The sequence below is a fragment of the Xiphophorus couchianus genome, chromosome 21 (assembly GCF_001444195.1).
Source record: "Xiphophorus couchianus chromosome 21, X_couchianus-1.0, whole genome shotgun sequence".
Lineage (NCBI taxonomy): Eukaryota > Metazoa > Chordata > Actinopteri > Cyprinodontiformes > Poeciliidae > Xiphophorus > Xiphophorus couchianus.
Genome location: NC_040248.1, coordinates 14,009,430 through 14,031,667, shown reverse-complemented (window position 1 = coordinate 14,031,667; position 22,238 = coordinate 14,009,430). Strand labels below are relative to the sequence as shown.

The window sequence follows — 22,238 nt, the reverse complement described above, 5'->3', positions numbered from 1 at the left end:
GATTTTCTGGGGACCTGAGCAGATGTAAAGGTTTCTTATTGCAATGTTCTATTATTTTCAACCACTCCCCTCAGAGTTTCCTTCAAGATGGCTCTAAAATTGCTTATGTTTTGTCCTTGTTATCTGGACGGGCTTTAGACTGGGCTCAGGCTCGATTTCCTTCCCCGGCAAATTATAACTGCTCGTTTGACGAGTTTTTGAAAGAGTTCCAACAAACTTTCAGTCAAGACTCCGATAAATCATTTAACTCACGCGAGCTCATGGGAATTAAACAGGGTCAACGCACTGTAGCAGATTTCGCTATAGATTTTAGAAGAAGAGCTGCAGCAACTGATTGGAATGCAGCTGCATTGAAGAGCGTTTATTTTAACGCTCTTAACGAAAATCTAAAAGATGAACTAGCTACTCTAGATGAACCAGAAACCCTAGAAGATTTGATCAGTTTAACTATTCGCCTCGATAATAGGATCCGGTCCCGTACTAGGGAGAGAAGACATAGAGAACCGCTAGTTAAGACTCATGGAGGAGTTCAACCTGTTCCAGCGAGTTCTTCTCCGCAGGCTCCTCAGGATCCTGAGCCCATGCAGATGGGTCGGACACGTCTCACTCCTGAGGAGCGACAAAGACGCTTTTCCTCTCGTCTCTGCTTGTATTGCGGATCCCCAGGGCACTTCCTCGCCCAATGCCCAATCCGTTCAAACTCCCAGGTCCGCCAGTGGAAGTGAGGAGGCTGGCGGACCACTTGCAAATGAAAGATTCTCCTCGCCTGTCACTACCTGCCACTTTGATCTGTAAAAATCAATCCTTCCCATTGTCCGCTCTTGTAGATTCAGGCTGTGAACAAAATCTTATTGATTGTACTTTAGTTCAGCAAATGTCGATTGAGACTGAGCCACTCACCGTCCCTCTTCGAGTCGCTGCCATTGATGGGAACACCCTACCCCGAATAACTCACCAGACCAAACCGCTACATCTCATTATTTCCGGAAATCATAGCGAACTCACCCCCTTTTTTGTTTTCCCCATGGCCAACTCTCCCATCATCCTTGGCTTTAAATGGCTCCAGCAGCATAACCCTCAAATCAACTGGACAGACAGACATGTAGAATCCTGGTCCACCTCCTGTCATTTATCTTGTCTCCGCTCAGCTGTTCCCCCAGGTCCACCACCAGCAGACCCGCAGGAGGCAGACCCGACCGACCAGTCAATTATCCCACCTGAATATCATGACCTAACTCCGGTCTTTAGTAAGTCCAAGGCTCTCTCATTACCCCCACATCGACCATACGATTGTGCTATAGATCTCCTACCCGGTGCTCCGTTACCCACAAGCCGTCTTTACAACATTTCCCGTCCAGAGAGAGAAACCATGGAGAAATATATTAAAGACTCTCTGGCAGCCGGCATAATCCGCCCTTCCTCCTCTCCTTTGGGAGCAGGATTCTTTTTTGTTGGTAAGAAAGACGGTTCCCTTAGGCCCTGCATCGATTACAGAGGGTTAAATAACATAACAGTTAAGAATAAATATCCCCTTCCTCTGTTATCCTCTGCCTTTGAACCGGTTCATGGGGCAACAGTTTTTTCAAAGCTTGACTTGAGAAATGCTTACCATTTACTCCGTATTAGAGAGGGAGATGAATGGAAGACAGCATTTAAGACACCAATAGGTCACTTTGAGTACTTGGTGATGCCTTTTGGATTGTCTAACGCTCCAGCCTTCTTCCAGGCCCTCGTAAATGACGTGTTGAGGGATTTTCTAAATGTTTTCGTGTTTGTTTATCTGGATGATATTTTGATCTACTCAAAGTCGCTAGACGATCACAAGCATCATGTTCGCCAGGTCCTGCAACGTCTTTTGGAAAACAAGTTATACATCAAGGCTGAAAAGTGTGAGTTCCACCAATCGTCAGTGTCGTTTCTTGGATTCATACTTGGGGGCGGACAGGTAAGACCCACAGAGGAAAAGATTCGAGCAGTATTGGAATGGCCGACTCCTCAAACCCGTAAACAACTCCAGCGCTTCCTGGGTTTTGCCAATTTCTATCGCCGATTCATTCGTAATTACAGTCAAACCGCCCTCCCACTAACTGCTCTCACCTCAACCAAGATTCCATTCAGTTGGACCCCGGAGGCAGAGGCCGCCTTTACACAACTCAAAACCCTTTTTGCTAATGCTCCCGTTCTCATTCAGCCAGACCCGTCCAAACAGTTCATTGTTGAGGTCGACGCCTCGGACACCGGAGTTGGAGCCGTGTTATCCCAGATCTCCCCCCAAGACAACAAGACTCATCCTTGTGCTTTCTTTTCCCGCAGATTATCTCCTCCTGAACGTAACTATGACGTGGGGGATCGAGAGCTTCTGGCTATCAAGTTGGCTCTGGAGGAGTGGCGGCATTGGTTGGAGGGGGCTGAGCATCCGGTGCTGGTCTGGACCGATCACAAGAACCTCTCTTACCTGCAGTCGGCTAAGAGACTTAACCCCTGTCAATCACGTTGGTCACTGTTCTTCTCCAGATTTAACCTCTCCATTTCCTACCGTCCAGGGTCTCGTAACATCAAGCCGGATGCCCTTTCCCGACTTCACTCATCTGGAGATTCAGAGAAGGTTCCCGCCACTATCCTGCCCCCCAGCTGCACGGTTGCAGTGGTTACCTGGGAGATTGAAGACATTATTAGGCAAGCTCAACTATCTGAACCCACTCCCGACTCGTGCCCACCTACTAAGCTTTACGTGCCCACCTCTGTCCGTGCCCGTTTCCTGCAGTGGATTCATGCCTCCAAATTCTCGGGCCACCCAGGTATCAGTCGTACCATTGCCCTTGTAAACCGTAAATTCTGGTGGTCTTCAATCCATAAAGACGTTAAGGAGTATGTCTTAGCCTGTACGATCTGCTCACGTAATAAGGCATCTCACCGACCTCCATCTGGCCTCCTACTGCCGCTACCTATTCCCAAACGCCCGTGGTCTCATATTTCCTTAGACTTTGTCACAGGATTGCCACCCTCCAAGGGGATGACCACCATCTTAACAATTGTGGACCGTTTTTCTAAAGCCTGCCACTTTGTTCCCCTCCGTAAACTGCCCACGGCATTCCAAACGGCCCAGTTGCTTATTAAACACGTTTTCCGCCTGCATGGCATACCTCTAGAGATCTTATCGGACCGAGGACCACAATTTATTTCCCGGGTGTGGAAGAATTTCTGTACTGCACTTCATGCAAAGGCTTCTCTCACTTCTGGTTTCCATCCCCAGACGAATGGCCAAACCGAGAGACTTAATCAGGATTTAGAAACTACTCTCCGCTGCTTCACCTCCTCCAATCCGTCAGATTGGTGTCAGTACCTCCCATGGGTCGAGTACGCCCATAATAGCCTTATCTCTGCCGCAACTGGTGTGTCCCCTTTTGAAGCCTCCATAGGTTATCAACCCCCGCTACTTCCGTCTGAAGAGGGTGACATCTCGGTGACCTCAGTCCGCCACCATATCCGTCGCTGCCAGAACATTTGGAAATCCACAATTCACAACCTTAACAGCACAGCCGAACAAATCAAACGACAGGCAGACCGTAAGAGAGTTCCGGCTCCCACCTACACTCCCGGCCAGAAGGTGTGGTTATCGTCCCGAGACATTCCGTTAAAGTCAATGTCCAAGAAATTGTCTCCCCGTTTTGTCGGCCCCTTTGAGGTCGAATCCGTTATTAATCCCTCCGCTGTTCGCCTCCGTCTGCCAGCCTCCCTCCGAGTTCATCCCACTTTCCACGTTTCTCAGATAAAGCCCGTCCAGACCAGCACGCTCTGCCCTCCTACCGAGCTCCCTCCTCCCCCCCGAGACGTAGATGGCCATCCTGCCTACTCTGTCCGCCGGATCGTTGACTCCCGTCGACGAGGTCGTGGTTGGCAATACCTCGTCGATTGGGAGGGCTACGGTCCGGAGGATCGCTCTTGGGTCCCTGGCTCTTTCATTCTAGATCCTTCCCTCATCACGGATTACCGCTCGTCGCTTCCCTCCTCTTCTTCTCGGCCGCCGGGTGGCGACCGTTGAGGGGGGGGTACTGTCGTGTTCCGGGGTTCTTGGTTTTCCTTGTGGGAGTTGGCTTGCTGCTTTTCACCATCTAGCCACCAGATGGCGCCAGGCTCACCTCTCTCTCTGGAGTGGGGTGTTGTCATCCTGCGCACCTGTGATCTATCTGCTCGTCAGGCAAGGTGTACAAGAGGAGCTGACTGCCAGCACTTCGACGCCTGAGTGTTAGCCAGTAACGGTACCTCTGAGCCCCCTTGAGCTAGTCTCTGTTTTCTCCTCGGTGTTTGATCTCTTAGTGAATCTCCTTGTTGTCTCCTGCCTTCAGGTGTCTTTCCTGAGAAGTCCTGGGTTCCCCTCGTGACGCCGTGGAACCTACCCACTGGTTGCCCGAGTTTCCAGACTCACCTCCTCCGGCTAAATCGCAGATCCCTCCTGGAGGTTCCGACTGACAGTCGTGCCGCTCCTCTGTCTCTGTCCTGCCTGAACCTACCTGTCCGCCCCCCGACAACACTCCCTCGCCTCCTTCCGGATCTCTGTGGCCAAGCGCTGTTCCACCTGGATCGTACGGAATCAACGACCCCGAGCACGGCAGTTATCCCTCCAAACCTACAAACTCCTATTCAACAAGTAAGATTGCTCCAATTTTCTGTCATCACTCCCGTCTCCTACACCCTGTGAACTCACCGTCTCCTCGCTGTGTTCTTTATAGTGTGCCGACCACTCCGTGAGCCTTTCCCTCCCCCCTTGGACAAGACCCGCAATTTTCAGTGCATTTAATTATTGCTGTTGTAATAAATTCACTTACTATATATATCGCTCTCCTGTGTCGTGTTCTGCATTTGGGCTAGAATCATAGACTCAACATGACAGTCCCTGCTGCACATGATAAAAAAATCATATAATGCAGGTGGAGTATAAAAAGTGATGTGCCTTTCACACAATAACAGCGTAGATGAGTGATTAGTGCTGAAGCAGAGGAGAAGATTGCAAGTCATTCAAACAAAAAAATTTCTTGTTGCATAATAAGGAATGGTTGAACGTGTACACGCCTTCTTCCCAGTTTGCAAAGTTGTTTTAATCAACAAACTTCCAAAATGGCCAAAACATCACCACAGCTTTGTTTTTATGCACAGATTTTAGACATATTTGGTTAGCCATTGTTCTGCATATAAAACATTAAACTTTTAATTTACAATTTAAGAAAACAGTTTTCTAGAAAGGCAGGTGACAAGGCAATTAATTTTCAGTAAATATAGCTGTTGAAAACTAGTAGTGTCATGATGTCTGGGTGTATAATATACTATCCAGGCGCATTTTACAGGAAAATCAAGTAACTATGTTACCTTCAGTTGTCATAAAAATGCTGAATATTTGAAACATAACCTAAAAGAAATTTGACTTTGCAAATTGACCCCTTCAAATTGGCCTCTGTGTCTTCAAGAAGCTCCTGCTCAAGCAAGGAATCTGACTTTAGTTTCACACGCAAACAGAGTTCACGCGTTAAGCATGAATGTAGCAGTGCTGGTTCATTGCTCAAAGTGAAAGGAATAATGAAGAAGGAAACTTTCAACAGTTTGAACGGTTTGAACTGAAGCGTTTTCAGTTCAACCCGCTTGAACTGAAACATTCCCAAGCACACATAAAACTGGATAAAACATTAAGCTTTTTTAACAACCCAGACATTAACTTTTATTAGCAATGCATAAGCTAGGCCACTGCAATTGCTGGACAGATGGACTGGAATTATGCCAAGATCTTCCTCATTCTTGGTTTCTTTCCTTGCAAATGAGCAACATTCATTCAGACATCAGAGGGTTTGTATGTAAGCCTGTATGGATTGTTTTGATCCTTTGTGGATCTAAAAAAGATCCACAATAAATCCAGGAACTTTAAATATGCATTTTCACCTGCATTATCTGGAATCTAACCTGGAAGAGGCAGATAATTTTAAAAATAAAATATTACAGTGAGTAATTTTACACCACTAATTAGCTTACCAGTTGAGAAGCACCATACGTTCCAGGTTTAGTGTCGAACTTTATTTTTAGGTTTGCAAAAAGGGAAAAAAAAGCTGCAGCAAAGAGAAACGTGTTAATTTGTCACAAATTTGTTTGGTAAGATTTTTCAAAAGTGTAAACAGCTCGAGTGTTTTTCAGAAGCTCAGATACTGCATACAAAGACGCTCTAATATTTCACATACAACTTCATCTGTAACATTCTGGCTCAACCAGTCACTGTGTCTGATAGGGAATACAAAAAGACAAGGCTGGGCATTTGGTTCGCACTTTGATTGGCACTACACGAAAGTCCACCAGTGTAATACTTTCAAGCTACAAAAGCAACACCTTCAAACTGACACTCTCACTTAAAGGGACAGGTAGTATCTGGAAAAATAGGTCAAACTGCTACATCTCTCCTAGAGAGTGGAACTGTGAGTTTTGTTGCTTTTTTTTTCTGCACAAGTCACTCTCAATACTTCTTCTATATGCAGCAAAATGAACTTATGAACTCAGGTGTACCCAATTAAAACCCACAAATAAATCTTACCCGACGCCACCCTGCAGAGCACTTGGCTCTGCTGTGATCTGTCACCTCAGAGAGCCGGCAGACGATGGACAAACGGAGAACAAGGCCCTGCTGGAGCACTAAAAGGGCAGATGCAGCCAAGCGCAAAATTAACTGCTTGTTTTAGACCCTCTCCATTGTGTTGGCTTTTTTTCACAGCACGTGAGAAAGAGCTTGATACTGACTCCAGATAAATCCTTATTTGGATGGTGAGCACAATAAAAAAGGCTGACAATGAGTTGAGGTGTGAGGGTGGCTTTTTTTTATTATTATTATTATTTTATCAGATTTGTTCTCTATTGTGATTGAAATTATTGGGAAAGCTCTCCATCAATACTTTGCAATTAGGAATGCACCAAACAGATCTGTGATTGAAACGAGGTTTCCAGTTTGATCCTGCTGAAAGATGACAGGCAACACTCAAGAATCCAATTTTCTTCCAGTCAGTGGATGCATCATGATTGATTTGCTGTTGGAGCTGGCAAAAGCCTCAGGAACTTTTTACTCTTTTTACTCTGAAAAACTGTACAGATGTTAAGCTTTATCAAGGAAGACTAATTAAAAGTAATCAATGTAAGGGTTAGATTCTTTATCTTTATCTTTTCATTGAGCAATTTCTATCAGAAAAGGAGAAGAATTTTGAATTCCTTTTGTTGTGAATCAAGACTTAAACAATTCAGCTTGAGATTGTCAAAAAAAATTACTGATAGAATCAAGAACTAAATATATTACAATCAAACTGCATCATCATGGAAGACCCACAACGTGACATTATTCCTTCGTCTGGTGCACAATGTCACCTTATCTACACACTCAAACTTTGACTTTGAAGAGAATATTATTTCCTCATAAATGCCTGACTGTTGTTATGAATTGTCATTCGGAAAACAATGACACTATTAATGCAAAGTTACATTAAAAGTCAATTAAAAGTGCCATCTTTGCATTATTTGGACAATGCCGACCTTTTTAAAACAAAGCTCTATTAAAATTTGCTGCAAAAATCCATTAAAAGTGTCAATTTGCAATAAACGTGTCATCATTTACCGAAAGATGCTTCATGACAGCAGTCATAAACATTCAAGAAGACTCCTTCATGTCCGTGACAGCCGTTACGTCATATTTAAGACAGTGTCATGTCAGTCTTATGCACACTCCTTCACATAAAGCTTCACATTAGAATATGTCAGTGTACGAGGACAGACTTAAGAAAATTTTATTTCAGTGACTGAGTGAAAACATCTGCTGTTTTCCGAAACAGAATTGACTCTCAAAGCACTAGAAAGAGGATGTCATGTCTAATTCTGAGAGTGATTAAAATAAGAGGATATAGAAGAAAGATAAAGCCAAGTTGTAGAACTAGCCTTGATGCACCGGTTTTCAGCATCAGAACCACCACAATAGGGCTGAATGCCAACATAATTGGCTGTTTACTCTGATGCAACACAGTCACACAAGTGCTATTCACCTAGTTACTGTCAAAACCAGACTTGCTCATTGCATTTCCAGACAGACAGGTGTGATTCTGGACTCCAAAACACATCTCCACTGCAGTGTCGGTGTGCTCTACACTACTGCATCCGACTCTTTTCCAAGCCTTACTTGTCAACATAAGGCTTGGAGGCAACTCTACGGACTCAGAAACCATTTGAAGCTCCATGAAGGCCAGTTTTTTGGTAAATCTGAGGGTTACATGCAGAGAGTTTGAGATCTCTGTGCATTATGTGCTTACCCCGCTCTAGGATTGTGTAATGTTTGCCCACCTTGTGGTTGAGTTACTGTCATTCCTAACAGCTTCCACTATGTTAGAAAACATCTTACAGTTGATAAACGAAAATTTAGCAGTGAGGCAATTTCGCAACTTGACAAACTGCACAGTAAAATACTAGAATTGACTGATCACTAAAAGCAAGTTATTCCTTCACAAATGTTCGTAGAACTAGTCTGCAGACCTGGACATGGAAATTATTTCTATGGATGAGTTAATGCCGTGTAAAAGGTCGGTGTGTATTTTTGCCCCAAAGATGCTGCTGTTGGTCAAGATGACACTAAAAATTACCAGCAGAGTGCCCAGAAAATGAAAAATAACATTGGAGTTAATGTTTCACTCTAAGCTAATAATAGAGGTACTTTATCTCATGTGACATTAAAAAAAAAACTTGCACTAACATCTGACAGAAGGTAAATCAAGTATCATCCAAATATTAGAAAGTAGGTGCTTTAAAATTCTCCTCTCAGGGAGAGTGTTTGATCATTTATCACTTTTTGACACCTGCCTGCTGAACCACATCAATCACCACCCAGCCTATCGACGCAGAGCTACAGAGGAAGCGGCTGCATCCGCCTGGGAAGATGCCCTCACATTCTCCAGCACCCGTCAGACACATGCACGAGGAGTCACACTCTCACCCGAGGTGTTAAAATGGAAACAGTTGAGGACTGGGCACGACTGCGCAATCGTGCATGATGTGAGTAAGTGTTGGAGCATGAGCATTTAAAAACGGAGGAATTCATTCAAATTTGTGGGGTGAATGCTCTCTTCCTGCATTCCAAGATGGTCCTCCCTGCTGTCAACAGGTGTGAAGTCAACAATGAAACACACACACACACACACACACACACACACACACACACACACACACACGCACCCCAACAAAACAACGTACAATATAGCATGGCGAGCCAAGCTGAGATTTTCAGCCTGCATTCCTAGGGGAGGGGGTTAAAGTTTCTTTCCCTTACAATGCTCCCGAGACTAAAACATGACTTTACTTCCACTGGCTTCGGCTCAGTGAGGGGCAATCGCTTTACTTTATTCAAAAAGATGACTCACACTCTGCGCCTCCAGGACCCGGTTTTTGGTTTTCCCTCCCAGCATCATGAACCTGTCAGACACCTGCTCGTTTTAACCCCTGCGTGACGACATCAATTCTCCGTTTCTTTCTTTTGAAGGAACCACCTATATTCATCTAACCCTGCCACGTATAGCTGTAACTGGATGATAACAGCTGTGCAAAATCTTGCAGGAGACAGTGTCGGTTCTCGCAGGAGACTAAAGCATCATTCTCCTCATCGCGACGTCTAAGCATGCACTGTAAACGAGCCAATCTAAAAAATAAAATAAAAATAAAAAAAAAAAACGAATGCTGCTGTGTTTCCTGCCTGCTCGTTGCATCGTTCACAGCCTGTTTGCGGTGAGGAATCACTTACACGGGATCAGCGGGAGCCGAATGACCGCCAGTCACAGCCTCCTTATTCCAGATACTGACCAAGAGACGCGGAGGGATGCGAGCGTAAACTTCCGCGACACCTGTCAGCCTGTCTCCCGGTTACTTTTTTTCCTCCTCTCTGCACCAGCTCGACTGGTCGGCTTATTGTCCCCCCCTTAAAGCACGCCAGGCACCGGTGAATGGGTGATCACGGGGTTTGTATTAGAGGAGGATGGAGGAGGGAGGGAGGGTGCACGGCGTTACGAGGTGAGCGACCAGGCGCCCAACCTTGATTTCTTTCTGGTGCTCATGAACACTGATCGCGATGGAGCTGCGGATGAGGAAGGATTTAGTGATTGGAAATCTGCGCCGTTTCATTCAGGTTCCGTGACTGGCCGATCTGATATTAAATGCAGTATTCTCCTCTGCTGGCACCTGGGTATCCTGCACTCCAGTCTGCCTCATGTTCCTGCAGGAGGAGTAGAGAGGAGGAGGAGGAGGAGGAGGTTCTCTGAGCTGGCTGGATGCTTCATTCACAAAGCCATTCAATGCAGTTAAATCACAGAGAGGCAAGACAAGTTTGGTTTTGGTGTAAGCAATCCCTCAACCTCAACCTAAAGCAATGGGCAAAGTTATTTGCATTCAAGTTTGTTTCTCAATTACATAAATAAATAAAAACATGATATGAAAATGTAGGCGTATGAATTTTGGAGAACATAAGTCAGCTACTATTTTCGTTCAATAAAGAATGTGTGAAACTGTCCATGTCTAACTCTAAACAATGACAAAATAAAGTATTTTTGAAATCAAGCCCTTCTTAGCGTTTTACATGTTTTAGCTTGTATTTTCATGGCTTGCCTTTACCAACAGGATGCAATACAGTTAAAAGTGATGAGTTCAAAGTCTTTGGGATTTGGAAGACCTCTTTGCCATCACCCTAATCTTCAACTCTCTCTAAAGATTCTTTACCAGATTCAAGTCAGGACTCTGACTGGGCCACTCCAACAAATCAATATTACTTCCAGTCAGAAGAAATCTCTTGGTAAAAACAAAGGGATGCTTGAAACCCAAATCTACCTGCAGGTATGATCATTTTTTGACTTGTGTGCAATTTTGGCTATTTTAAGTGGGATTTAATGTGGGGGTGCACTAATATATAACTCATAGTTATAATAACATTTAAAAGCTTTTTTTTCCCCTTTCAGTTTTATTACAATCTATTACTTGAATTTTTGTCAAAATTGATGTGAAATATATATATTTGTCCAAATGTGTTACAAAAACAGAAGCTTTCATAAGCTTTCCCTTTTTAATGTAATTAGTTTTGGGCTTACTCACAGTTTCACTAAACTGCATTAATGCATCAAAATGTTATTTTGATAACACTTTCAGGCTATGCAAGTCCATTTATTGTTGTTTAATAATACTATATAGTATATACAGATGGAGGACAATTAAGTATTATGAACCGTGGTAAAAAAACAACTTAAAAAATACATTTTCTCAGTGGAGTAACTTTATGCTCACAAACGACAGGTCACTATAATTAGACCTGGACTTATTTTAGTGTTGTTTTGACTCTGCTACAGCTATAGTCTGTCCCTGAAGCAGGAACTGTATTGCATCTTGTTTCATCCCTTGAAGGAAGGTGCAATACAGACTTCAACCCTTTAGCGTAATATCAGTGTTTTCATCATTTTCTGGTGGATGAGGACAAAACCAGCATTTTAACATATTTATTTCATCCTCATTTTTCAATTTTACTGTATAGAAGTAAAAAAAAAAGGAAAGTGCTCCTTCCAACATTTTTCTTGACTTTTTCTGCATTCCCACTAAGTGAGCCCACATCTGACTGTTTCTGTCAAGAAAATGAGGTTGTCTGTTTATCAACTAGAACCAATGACATTCTCCAGTTTCACACGCCGCTTGGGCTGCCATATATGGTCATGCAACCCTATTTTTGAGAGCCAAATGCTGCTTTTATTTACCTGATTTGAAGAAACTCTGGTGGAACAAATTGTGATTCACTAATATTTTACACATTTAGGATGTTTAGATTTTCTGGCTCTAATATATATTTGTTCTTTCAATGACAGTCAGAGCAACAAATACTTATAGAAAGTTCCAGGATCAGCTGTATCACTGTGCAGTGGGCTGGCAAAGCACCACAGCTGGTCAAAGAAAGAAAGAAAGAAAAAAAGGCTCTTCGTTCTCTTTATTAGTGCACTTACTTCCCTTCAAAACTGCTGACTCTGACACACAGCAAAAAACACTTTCTGGGCTATTTGCCCTCCATGGTAAGATTTTGCAAAATAAGTAGTCCATCCAATGCTGCAATTACTTTATAGAGCATTTAAATCATCAGGGGGGGATGCTTGCTTCGTCTTAAATTCAACTAACTACTTTCTAGAACACACAGTGAGTAGAAAATAACTGCACACATCCACACATCCTATGCATTAGACCCTATTTATGCATGCAAAAATACTTGCATGAGTCACTGTGTGCTCATATAAATTACCTTGACCTACATGCAGAGAATGTACAGAAATGTTTGCAGTGATGCTGCAGGGGTAGGAGTGCCTTTAACTGGAAAGCTGGAAGACAAATATGATGAAGCAGGGATTAAACCCAAATCTGGTTGTAACGAAAATGTTTTTCCTCCTACTGAGTCTTTGTTATGAAATGCACAAGACATTTACTGAACAAATATGAACAGGATTCACTCTGCCATTCAGTTCAGAAGGATTGTGTTTGATATAATGCAAACCTCATAGTTTATTAAATGTAAATTAAATGTCTGGGTGCTTAAAATGTCTTTCCTGCCTTTTCATGGAGTATTAAATGTGAGAAGACACAATTACCAGAAAGTCTAAACACATGTGGCCAAAAGTTCACTTCTGTTCAACGCTCCCAGTAAAGCTCATTACAAGCTTCAAACATCTTGTAATCATGACATAAATGTGAATAAATGACATAGATAAATTAGAAACTAAAAGACGACATGAATCATAAAGATTACATTTTCTTATATCTCCCTTATATTGTTATTCAAGTTTATTTCAAAAGTATTTTTACTGCCAAAGCTTTTCCCATTTTTTAAAATCTTATAACCAATCCAAGTTACAGACAGCAGTGAACTTAAAAATACAGCCAAAGCTACAGTGGGGTGTTTTAGATTAAATTATATTATTGTTCTTGAATAGCCCAGCTAAAGGCCAGATCTTAATCCAACTAAGATTCTGTGACATTTACAGCAGCTCTACATCCAATCTGACACTTAATGATAAAATGAAAACAAGCACAAGTTTTCAGTGTGTAAATATGTGCAGGCAGCCGAGACACATCTCGACAAACCTCCAGACAAGTCTTTATCTGAAAAACCTTTTTTTTTTTTTTAGTCATATACATTTTTTCCTTAACATCACAATTCGGCACAGCTTTCGTGTTGATGTGCATTTTAAAATCCGCAAAAAAGAAAATGATCCATGTGGTTGCAATGTGACAAAATGTGGGGAAAGTTCAAACGGGTAAAAATGCGCTGGATGGTATTGCGTATTGCATGAAAACTATTGCAATTACTTTAACAGTCCCACAAATCTCAAAGGGGGCAATAGTGAGAAGTAGTCACTTTGTCATTTTGTGCTGTGGCTGAGTTAACATACACTCAGCAGGTCAGTGTGGCATACCTTAACATGCAATGTGTTCTAAATTTGATCCTAAAAGCTGGTTGGGCAGCAGTGACTGCTGAAGTGGTGCGACTGGTTCTACCGTCCCTCTCAGATTCTCATGCTGGTGTGTTCAAGTGCGCTTATTGTTATCTAGTGTCTGTGGGTGTGTGTGTGTGTTTGAGGGGGTGGAGGGAGGGGAATTATAGCGTCGCAAATCCCGTTTTGGCATTTGGGGTTTCTTTTCTTTCTGAGGAGTTCTGTGCGTGGCGTTTGATGTAGTCCTTCAGCCAAATGTCAGCCTTCAAATCCACAAAAATGAACAATGAATCTCAATCCTGCTGTAGCCGACAGTGGGGACTGATCCATAAAGGTTCTGTTGAAGAAACAACTCATTTTGAAATTTAAAAAAATGTGCTATTGTTGTACAGGAGACCACAAGAGGCCTTCAAATAGGAACATTCACTGCATGCAACAGTAACCAGAATTGTGCCTACAGAACCAAATAAAAGTATTTATTCCCGTTTTAACGTTTCAGCATTTTTCTAGGTTGCAACCACAGACTTTGATGTGTTTCATTGCAATTCCATGTGAGAGATAAATGCAAAGTGGTGTAAATCTGTGAAGTTGATGAAGCATGGAGTGGGCAGCATCATTCTGTGGGGACACTTTTCTGGAAAGAAGGCAGGTCCAATCTGATGAGGAGGTGAACTGAGTGTCAAACAGAGCAATCTCACCAGCTGTAACTATAAAATAAGAGGACTCTTAAAGTAACAGCCAATTTATGTTTCATTTGACGACAATAAAAGAATTACTTCCACTCTCCATTTGGCGTTGCGCTCCAATCAGTAGCATTACTTTCCAGCATCAAGTTCATTTATGCAACCATCACAGTTATAGCAAACCAGCGAATGAAAATGTTTAAGAAAATGAGGGCAGTAAACTAACTCAAATAAGGCAGTAAAACACAGAGGGTAAAATAAAACTGAGGAAACTGCCGTTTTAATCACCTGAAAATCAGATTTTTAATCTCCTTGATTTTTCTTTGCTCTCTTTTCCAAAAAGCTTAAAGATTTTGATTGCACATGTTTTTATGTTCCCTATATTTGTTAAAATATTGACTACATGTTTTGCTTTAGGGTTATATGTTTGTTCTATTGGACATTATTGGGTTTTTGCTCGGCTCTGCTTGCTTGCAACATTGGTGTGTTTTGTTGTTTTTTGGAGCGACCTGTTTATTGGGTCCATTTTGGTTTACGTTTTATTACTGTTTTAGTTGTGTACCGTTCGCTTCTCTTTTCACATCTTCAGACCTTCCCATGCAGCTCGTATGAATGTGTTGTTGTTTCTTCTTATTCTCTGTCAGGTCTCTTGTATATTTTACACTTTGCCATACTCGTTATTTTGGATTTTTTTTCATGGCTGATTTCTTGGTTTTGTTTTAGCTATGTGAATATTATTTATTCCTCCGTCTTCTGTGAGTTGCCTCTGAGTCTCCTTTTGGGTCAGCGCTCACCCTGCTGCTTGATGAAATTAGCTTGTGTCAGCTAGCTCCCATCTTTCCAGTTTTGCCAATTTGTCTTTTTGAATCTTTACCTCAGTGTTGTCCTCTTTTACCCCACAGGCTGTCGTTTAACTTGAATTTTATTGAACAGGACCTACCTACCCCAAAGCGCTGTTAGTAAGTGGTAATCAGAAAGTTTTGTAAATAATATCATTTTTAGACCTAGAAATGGTTTATCATCATGACCCCCAAGGCGTGTCTTCTAACAAACCTCCTATGTCTTGACAGTTCACCTGCCTGCATATATATGCTGAGATTAAATAACACAAAGGTGGATTCTGTTTAATATTTTTGGTGAATTATAAAATCTCCACATTTGTTTTTTTTTTTCTTTTTCCAATTTAGAAAACTGCCTTTTTCACTTCTCCCCACAATTATGTTTTCATCTTGTGTTGGTCTATCATGTAAATTCCCAACAAAATCACACATATTTGTTGTTGCAATGTGGCAAAAATGTGAAAAAAGTTGTTTGGACACTCAAACCGCAGTAATTTGCAGAAATTAGTGAAAAAATAAACTAGTTCATAAAAAATACATCATAGCCACGTAGATGGCTCCACATGATGTCTTTTAAATAATTAGAAAACTATCAATAAAAGGTTTTACTAGCAGTAGTGAAAAATGAGACTTTATAGTCCTATGGGTTAAATGATTGCTTTTGGATCAAACCTCTTGCTCTGAATCTAACAGTAATGTGTGTGTTAAGCCCTGTTTGCTCTGCCTTCCCATGCCAATATTTTTTTCCGCCACCTTTCTTTCCAGTCACCCACCTTGCTCCTTTTGCAGCAGCAGCAGCAGCAGCATTCTCCTGTGTTAGTCATTGGAGAGGTGGAGGTGAATCCTCTGCCTACTCAGCATGACTAATTGCCCATAAGTGCCCATTTCACCACTGGAAACAAAGCATCACAAAAACCAAACAAACACAGTGAGTCACTCAGTGCATTGCCCAGATTAGGAATAAAGGGAAAAGCGTGTGTTTAAGATAAAAGTGACGGCTGCCGTTCGCATTTGGCTACTGGATAATAGCATTTGGTGCATTTTTGGAATTAAATTATGCATTTTCAGAACGCCCAGGAGAGGATGGGCCTCTGTAACAGAAGGAAGCCTTGAAGCAATTTCCCCTGTTAAAGTTAATAAGGAAGGACTAATCCTCTGGGGTGAGTAATGAGTTATATTTGAGTGACCTGAGGAAAATCACGCTCGTAATGGAAAACAACTGTCTTTGCCCGTGGTCGAGCCATGCGAGTCCACACAAAGGTGTCTGCTGTGGACGGTGTTATTTTGGCTCAGATATGGTCAGAGCAGATGTTCTTTATAACGGGTCAGCATTTTGAAGACGAGTAGAAAGAAATACGAAACGCAAACATGGCAGAAACCAGAAAGCAAAGCTGTCAGACATCAGACTTGGAAGGCAAGCTCTTGCTCCAAGTGTCCTTTTCAGCCTCAAATAACCCCTAACTAATTTATTTCCCTTTTCAATGTTTTAGTAACCGCAACATATTGACAGTCTGGTCAGCCTCACTCCAGACCATATTAGTCACACAGCACCACAGAAGCCCGCTAAACCCTTCTGATCTCTTTGTGTTTATTTCACAAATGTCCATGAGAGAAGGAATTAAATTTGCCAGCCTCTCCATTTTTCAGTCTGTTTGCCAGCTGTTTTTTTTTTTTTCAGCCAAGTTCAGCCCCAGCTGTTATAAGAGGCTGCTTTTTTTTTTGGTTTGCTCTGTGATGTTCCAACAACATTTGTTAACACACAAATAAATGAATGAGTCAAAGTTATGAGTAAGTCAGCAAGCATTTGCTTGGCAAGATCACAATGAAGCGGCTTTACCTAATTTGACTTCTGCTTTAAAGGTACTATCCAGCGCTGCGTTCTTTGTCAACAAACCACTTAAGTACCAAAGTAGGTTAATTAATACATGAGGATTTTTACAAAATACAACATTTTAAAGAAGCACACTGACAAAACATAATTCAAATTTTCCTTAAGGTGTGTGCATTTGCAATGTGGAAATCACAACATACAGTACACACCAATCAAGCTGATTGGTGAGCATTGGCAATTTTCAGCAGTGGTAGCTGTGGCGCTTCTGCAGAAAACATCACTAGCAGGATTTTAACTTAACTTCTTTGTACAACTTGGCAGCTTCATTTGACATGAATTGGTATTGCCTTCATCGCGGCATCCAGGAGGGAGCGATTTCAAAGTACTTCAAGCCATGACATCTGATCTGGTTATTCTGTTCTCTTCACAAACTGCTTCCAGGTGCTTCATTGCAAACATGATTTCATAAAATTTATACTATGTTGTTAGATATGACCAAAATGATGTGCTGCAGTTAACATGTACCAATGTGGAATTTGGTCACGAATACGCAAGACAAAATTGGAAAAAGGCGAGAAAAGCACAGAAAAGAACATAATGTGATGTCACCAGAGGCATTTTAATTTGATGTTGCACCGCAGAAGACAAATTAGCAAAAGCTGATAATGACATGGCATCTTTTGGGTTATTATGTTAGTTTTATTAATTAATTTAACAAAGTCTGATAATTAACTTTAAACCTTTTTTTCTATAAATCTGTTCAATTGGTTAAAGTTATCATTTGTTTGCTAAGAAGCATTTTAATAACTTTGCATTAAAATGCAAAATCACATTTTGGAAAATCACATTTTATCAAGGTCATATTTTGGGAAAATTACCACTATGCATCTTTTCCATGCTTATTGTTGTAATCACATGGGAGAGAAAACAAGAACAGCCAAATAAATAAAACAGCAGGACTTTGACTTAATAATACGTGGCAGCAGCTGAAGTTCGTTCTAAACTGTGAGGTGGAACAAACAGTCAAAGGAGAAGTAGGAACATATTACACCCCAAAGTGAGTTTTTGGTTGGCCAAAAAATATGTGTAGCGTATAAATAAATATGGCATTCAAAAAATTCATGAGCCAAAATGGTAATAAGGGTCAACAAGACAAAAATGTGCCTCTACTGTAAATAAACTAAACGACTGACCAAGAGTAAAGTTAGCTTCCACGTTTATTTCATCATACACGGCTGCCTTTTTGCCCCTGAAAAATTTATTTTTGTCTCTCTCTCTGATCGATTAGTGTATGTGTGCTATTGGTATTGATGTTAACGTTTAATGGCGTTACACGTTACAATGCTAGCAGACTGAGGTCCAAGGTTAACATGTGACTTGGCAAACGTAGTTAGCTAACATTCATGCGCACTGACATGTGCATAATTGTGTAGTTTTCTGGTATGTTTTTGCTGTTTTGTGCAAAATTAGTTCGTTTATAAAGAGAGTTACAAATGTTATAGAAATGCTAAGACAACACATTAACATGCTTTATTTGTTTCCTTGTTTCAGTTTTAAAGATTTTCCTGGAATAAAACAATGGAAGTAAATCCACAGACCATGCATTGCTTCTCTTGCAAGAAAGACTACACATGTAGTCCACTTCATGTCTTGAGTGAGGGTGAGACATTTTGCATAATAACGTTTTCTGTTATGGTGGTTATTTGTTGTTTGCTTCACAATAAAAACAAAATGAAATATTCAAAATTGTTCTGTAAATAAAGTGATGTAAACCCTAAAATAATTTTTAAAAATTCCTGGTTGTGAGGTAGGAAAGTACAAAAAAACAAATGCAAAAGGAGGACGAATACTTTTGCAAGGCACTGTAGGCATGGTAGGCTTTCTCCTCTCACCAGAGGCCTCATCTCTTATTGTCATTGTTTGAATCCAACTTCTTGCTGTCATGGTAACAAGAGCAAAGTGAGTATGGGACATAAATGAGAGACAGAAGGAGGCCATGACCCGCACTATGTCTGACAGTCTGCTATGATGATGCTGTGCTCAGTATCCTCGCGGGGCAAATGGGAGAATGGTTAGTGGGAACAGATTTGTTTGAGTTTAATAATCGCTTGTTATTTGGTTGCAGGAGCGTTTCCATCTACTACTACTTATCGTAATAAGTAGTAAACATAACGAAGCCATCATTCATATTGAAACCTTTATAATCCCTGATTTAACCAATTAAAATGTAGCTTAAAGTTCTAAGCATCATTATAACACCTGGCCCATTTTCCCTCTTGCAGAAGAAACTCTTTGTGTATTGCTGATTCGTTTGAGATGTCACGGTCACATGGCTTGCAGTCACACTGACTTAACATTCAATTGATTATCTAGAGATCCCAAACCTCCTGCTTTGATGTCTAAATGTGTAAACTCTGATACTGTATTAGGGATTAAAAGGGAAGAAAATAGGCTTAAAACAGTTTGTCTTCCCCTGACATGTGGGAAAGGCAGAGCTGTGATAACAGCTGCCTTTTCATCAAGTTAACATACCACGATGAGTAAAGGAATTACAAATGTCAGATTAAAGATAAATATTTGTGGTTTCTTGCAATGTATTTGCGATTGAGGGAGAAATGAACACGCTCCTCAAACAGATGAAAGGAAAGTGAAATGCAAGACGCCAGCCGGTAATCTGTCTTTGCTCAGTGACAAACACCCAAATTGCATCAGAGGCGCGTTGTTTTTTCCTCTGCCTCGTCCTTGGCTTCCTCCGCCGTTTCCACATGACGGCACTGAAAGCCTCGCTGCTTTTTCTCTCCCTCGCACCTCTCGTGTAGCTGTTGCCAAAGCAGCAGCGCAGGGGAAAGGAGGACGGTGCTCTGCAGAGGAGTATTGATTTGCAGTAAGGCCTATAGCTGCACTGGCAGGTAAAGGAGGTAGGAGCGTTCTCGTTTCCCAGCAACAGATTTCAGTGTTTGGGGGAGGCTTCCGCCAAAAGCAGTTCATGCATAAGATCACCCATTCCACTTATGAGAATTGTGCTCATCCGTAAAATACACATCTGCTCACCGAGGCTCAGAGACATGTTTGGATACTGTTTCTTGGTCTGTGACTAAGCTGAGGCTAAATGGAGTCCTTAAAGGAACAAATATTGCACTGGTGCACAAAGGGGTTAATTGACTGCTGTGTCAATGGCTAATTAAATCTAAAAATGACATAGTGTGTGTGAGTGTGCTTTCCAGTGCACACTCACTGGAAAGGAAGCAAATCCTTTCATATCAGTAGATCTTTGTGTTCGGATAGGCACACTACTACCGATGGCTGCCATTTTATTGTTGCCATCGCAATTCTTTTTCATCCCACTTTGTCAGTACAACTTGGGTGCCACTCAAAGCAGCCAATATTTACACAGCCAGCCTCTTAAAGCTCTCTGACATCTGAATAAAGAAAATATCACAAGTCCGAAGGTGGTGGAGTCTTTGTGCTCTTGGTAACAACTCGAACTGGATACTCAAGTAGCACTTTGCCACTGAACTCATCCAGTCAAAACACTTTTACACGACAAGTCTTGTTCATCCAGCCTCACTAACAGTGTACGTAAAGACACAGATTGCTTAGCAACTTCGACAGGTGCAAAGAGAGGAAGTTGGAAGCAAACTAGCAACTTTCTGATTGCAAGACAATTACTGTTCCCTCCCATTGAGGCTCAGCTGCCTCCAACATGAAGAGAAAGTATGTCAGATCAGCATTGCTTGCTTTCTACCTAATAACGGCGCCGTCCCAATTAAAATATTTAGACCTGCATGAAGCTGTTGTTATTAATGATTAGCAATAGGTTTTGCAGATACAAGACCTTTTCACAAGACTTTGTGAAAGGTGAATGGTGCTAGAGGTCAATGCGCCCTTGCAAGTCCGACTGCTTTGCAAGTTGAGAGAGCGATGGAGCGATGGGGTTTGTGCGATCAGCCGGCAGGAGGACTTCAAAAGCGTAAACAAAACTCAGAGATCGTTTCTGAATTTGAAGCATTTGCTCAGCCAGCAACAACAACACTATGGTTTTGGAGAGAGAGGTATAGAGAGGCTTTCCAGGTTCCCATCCATAATTTATGTCTACTGCTGATCTCAAAGCCACATTTCCTGTTGCCCTGCATGACTGGCTTTGTTTTTTTTTTTTAAACTCACAGCTGTGCAGGATGTTGCCATGTCCACTTTTAATGTAGGAGCGGTGAGAATATGCTCGTCTTCCTGGAGTTATGATGGAAATGTTTAATGAAAGGGGCTTATCTTTACAGAGTAAGAGCCAAACAGCTTTGGGTTTATTAAGCCTTGACATGGCAATCAGATTTAACTGATTAGTTGCAGCTTTAAATATTAATTCAGTCCAGTTAAAATAATGCCAGTTCAGAACAAGCGTCTCTCTGACTACTTCGATTTCTTAGTTCGGCAAAAATCCTTCCTCCTGAACCATCATGTGGTGATGGTAGAAACAAAACTCTGTCAACAGGAATAAACATCCACCCAAACCGAAAACTGTGTGAGCAGCTATAAGCTGCTCAGGTGCACTTTCTATGTTAAAGAAAACGGAAAGAGATACTAGCAGAAGTTGCCCTTTTAGTTACTTCTTCCAGGAGAGAAAGGCGGCTAAACATGTACGCTCTGAGCCGGTTGTAAAAACCTTGATGCAAAGGAGAGATGTAGAGTTAACAGCAGCAGTAGATCCTTCAGGGGCTTTGTCTAGGAGAGATGCTCTCTGAAAATCTGAGGCCAGACTTGAAAAGTTTTCATGTGAGCAACGCAGCCTACAAACCTGACTCAGTTACACCCGTTCTGTCAGGAGCAATGGACCAAAATTCCAGCAAACTATTTTGAGACGTTTTTAGTGGAAAACCGAAAATACGTATGCAGAGTATTCAGTTTAAGCAATGATTATAACAAATACTAAGGAGCTGAGAGTACAAACAAATATTATCTCTTATTATTTTGTTATCTAGCAATCAGGAATCATTTTGATGCATAATCTTCGTGCACCAAAGGTGGTTAATATCTGAGTTTTATTTGTTTTGTTTCATTTTGGGGTTTTTTTACACAAAAGATGTTTTAGGGTATCTTTTCTCTCTGCAGCTCCCACCTCTCTGAAACCTGCCAAAACTACAAAGTCTTTGCACTTTTGAAGGGGATTTTTGTAGCCCCACCCCAACGAGGAATTATTTTCATAAACCTCAAATCTCGTGTGTGTTGCTTTGTTCTAAGACAGTCTGTTTGCAGAGTGAAGGTCAAAGTTACATCATAATCAAAACCATCCTACTCGATGAGTCATGTCTGCTAATCCTGATGTTGCTTCACATGTCAAATCTCCTTTCCCCACATTCAGGCTGCCAGCGAGACACATTGATTATTCTCG

At 41.6% G+C, this 22,238-nt stretch overlaps 1 protein-coding gene across 3 annotated transcripts in view; it reads right to left on the bottom strand.

Moving 5' to 3' along the window:
• Positions 1 to 10,211, bottom strand: part of myripb (myosin VIIA and Rab interacting protein b) — a 120,528-nt gene extending 110,317 nt beyond the window's left edge. For 2 of the 3 annotated variants that reach the window (XM_028005455.1, XM_028005456.1), the window contains exon 1: positions 9,797 to 10,211. The gene's annotated coding sequence lies outside the window, so the exon portion shown is untranslated. The remainder of the gene's footprint in view (positions 1 to 9,796) is intronic. The other variant, XM_028005457.1, reaches the window with a different exon arrangement.
• Positions 10,212 to 22,238: the final 12,027 nt, after the last annotated feature.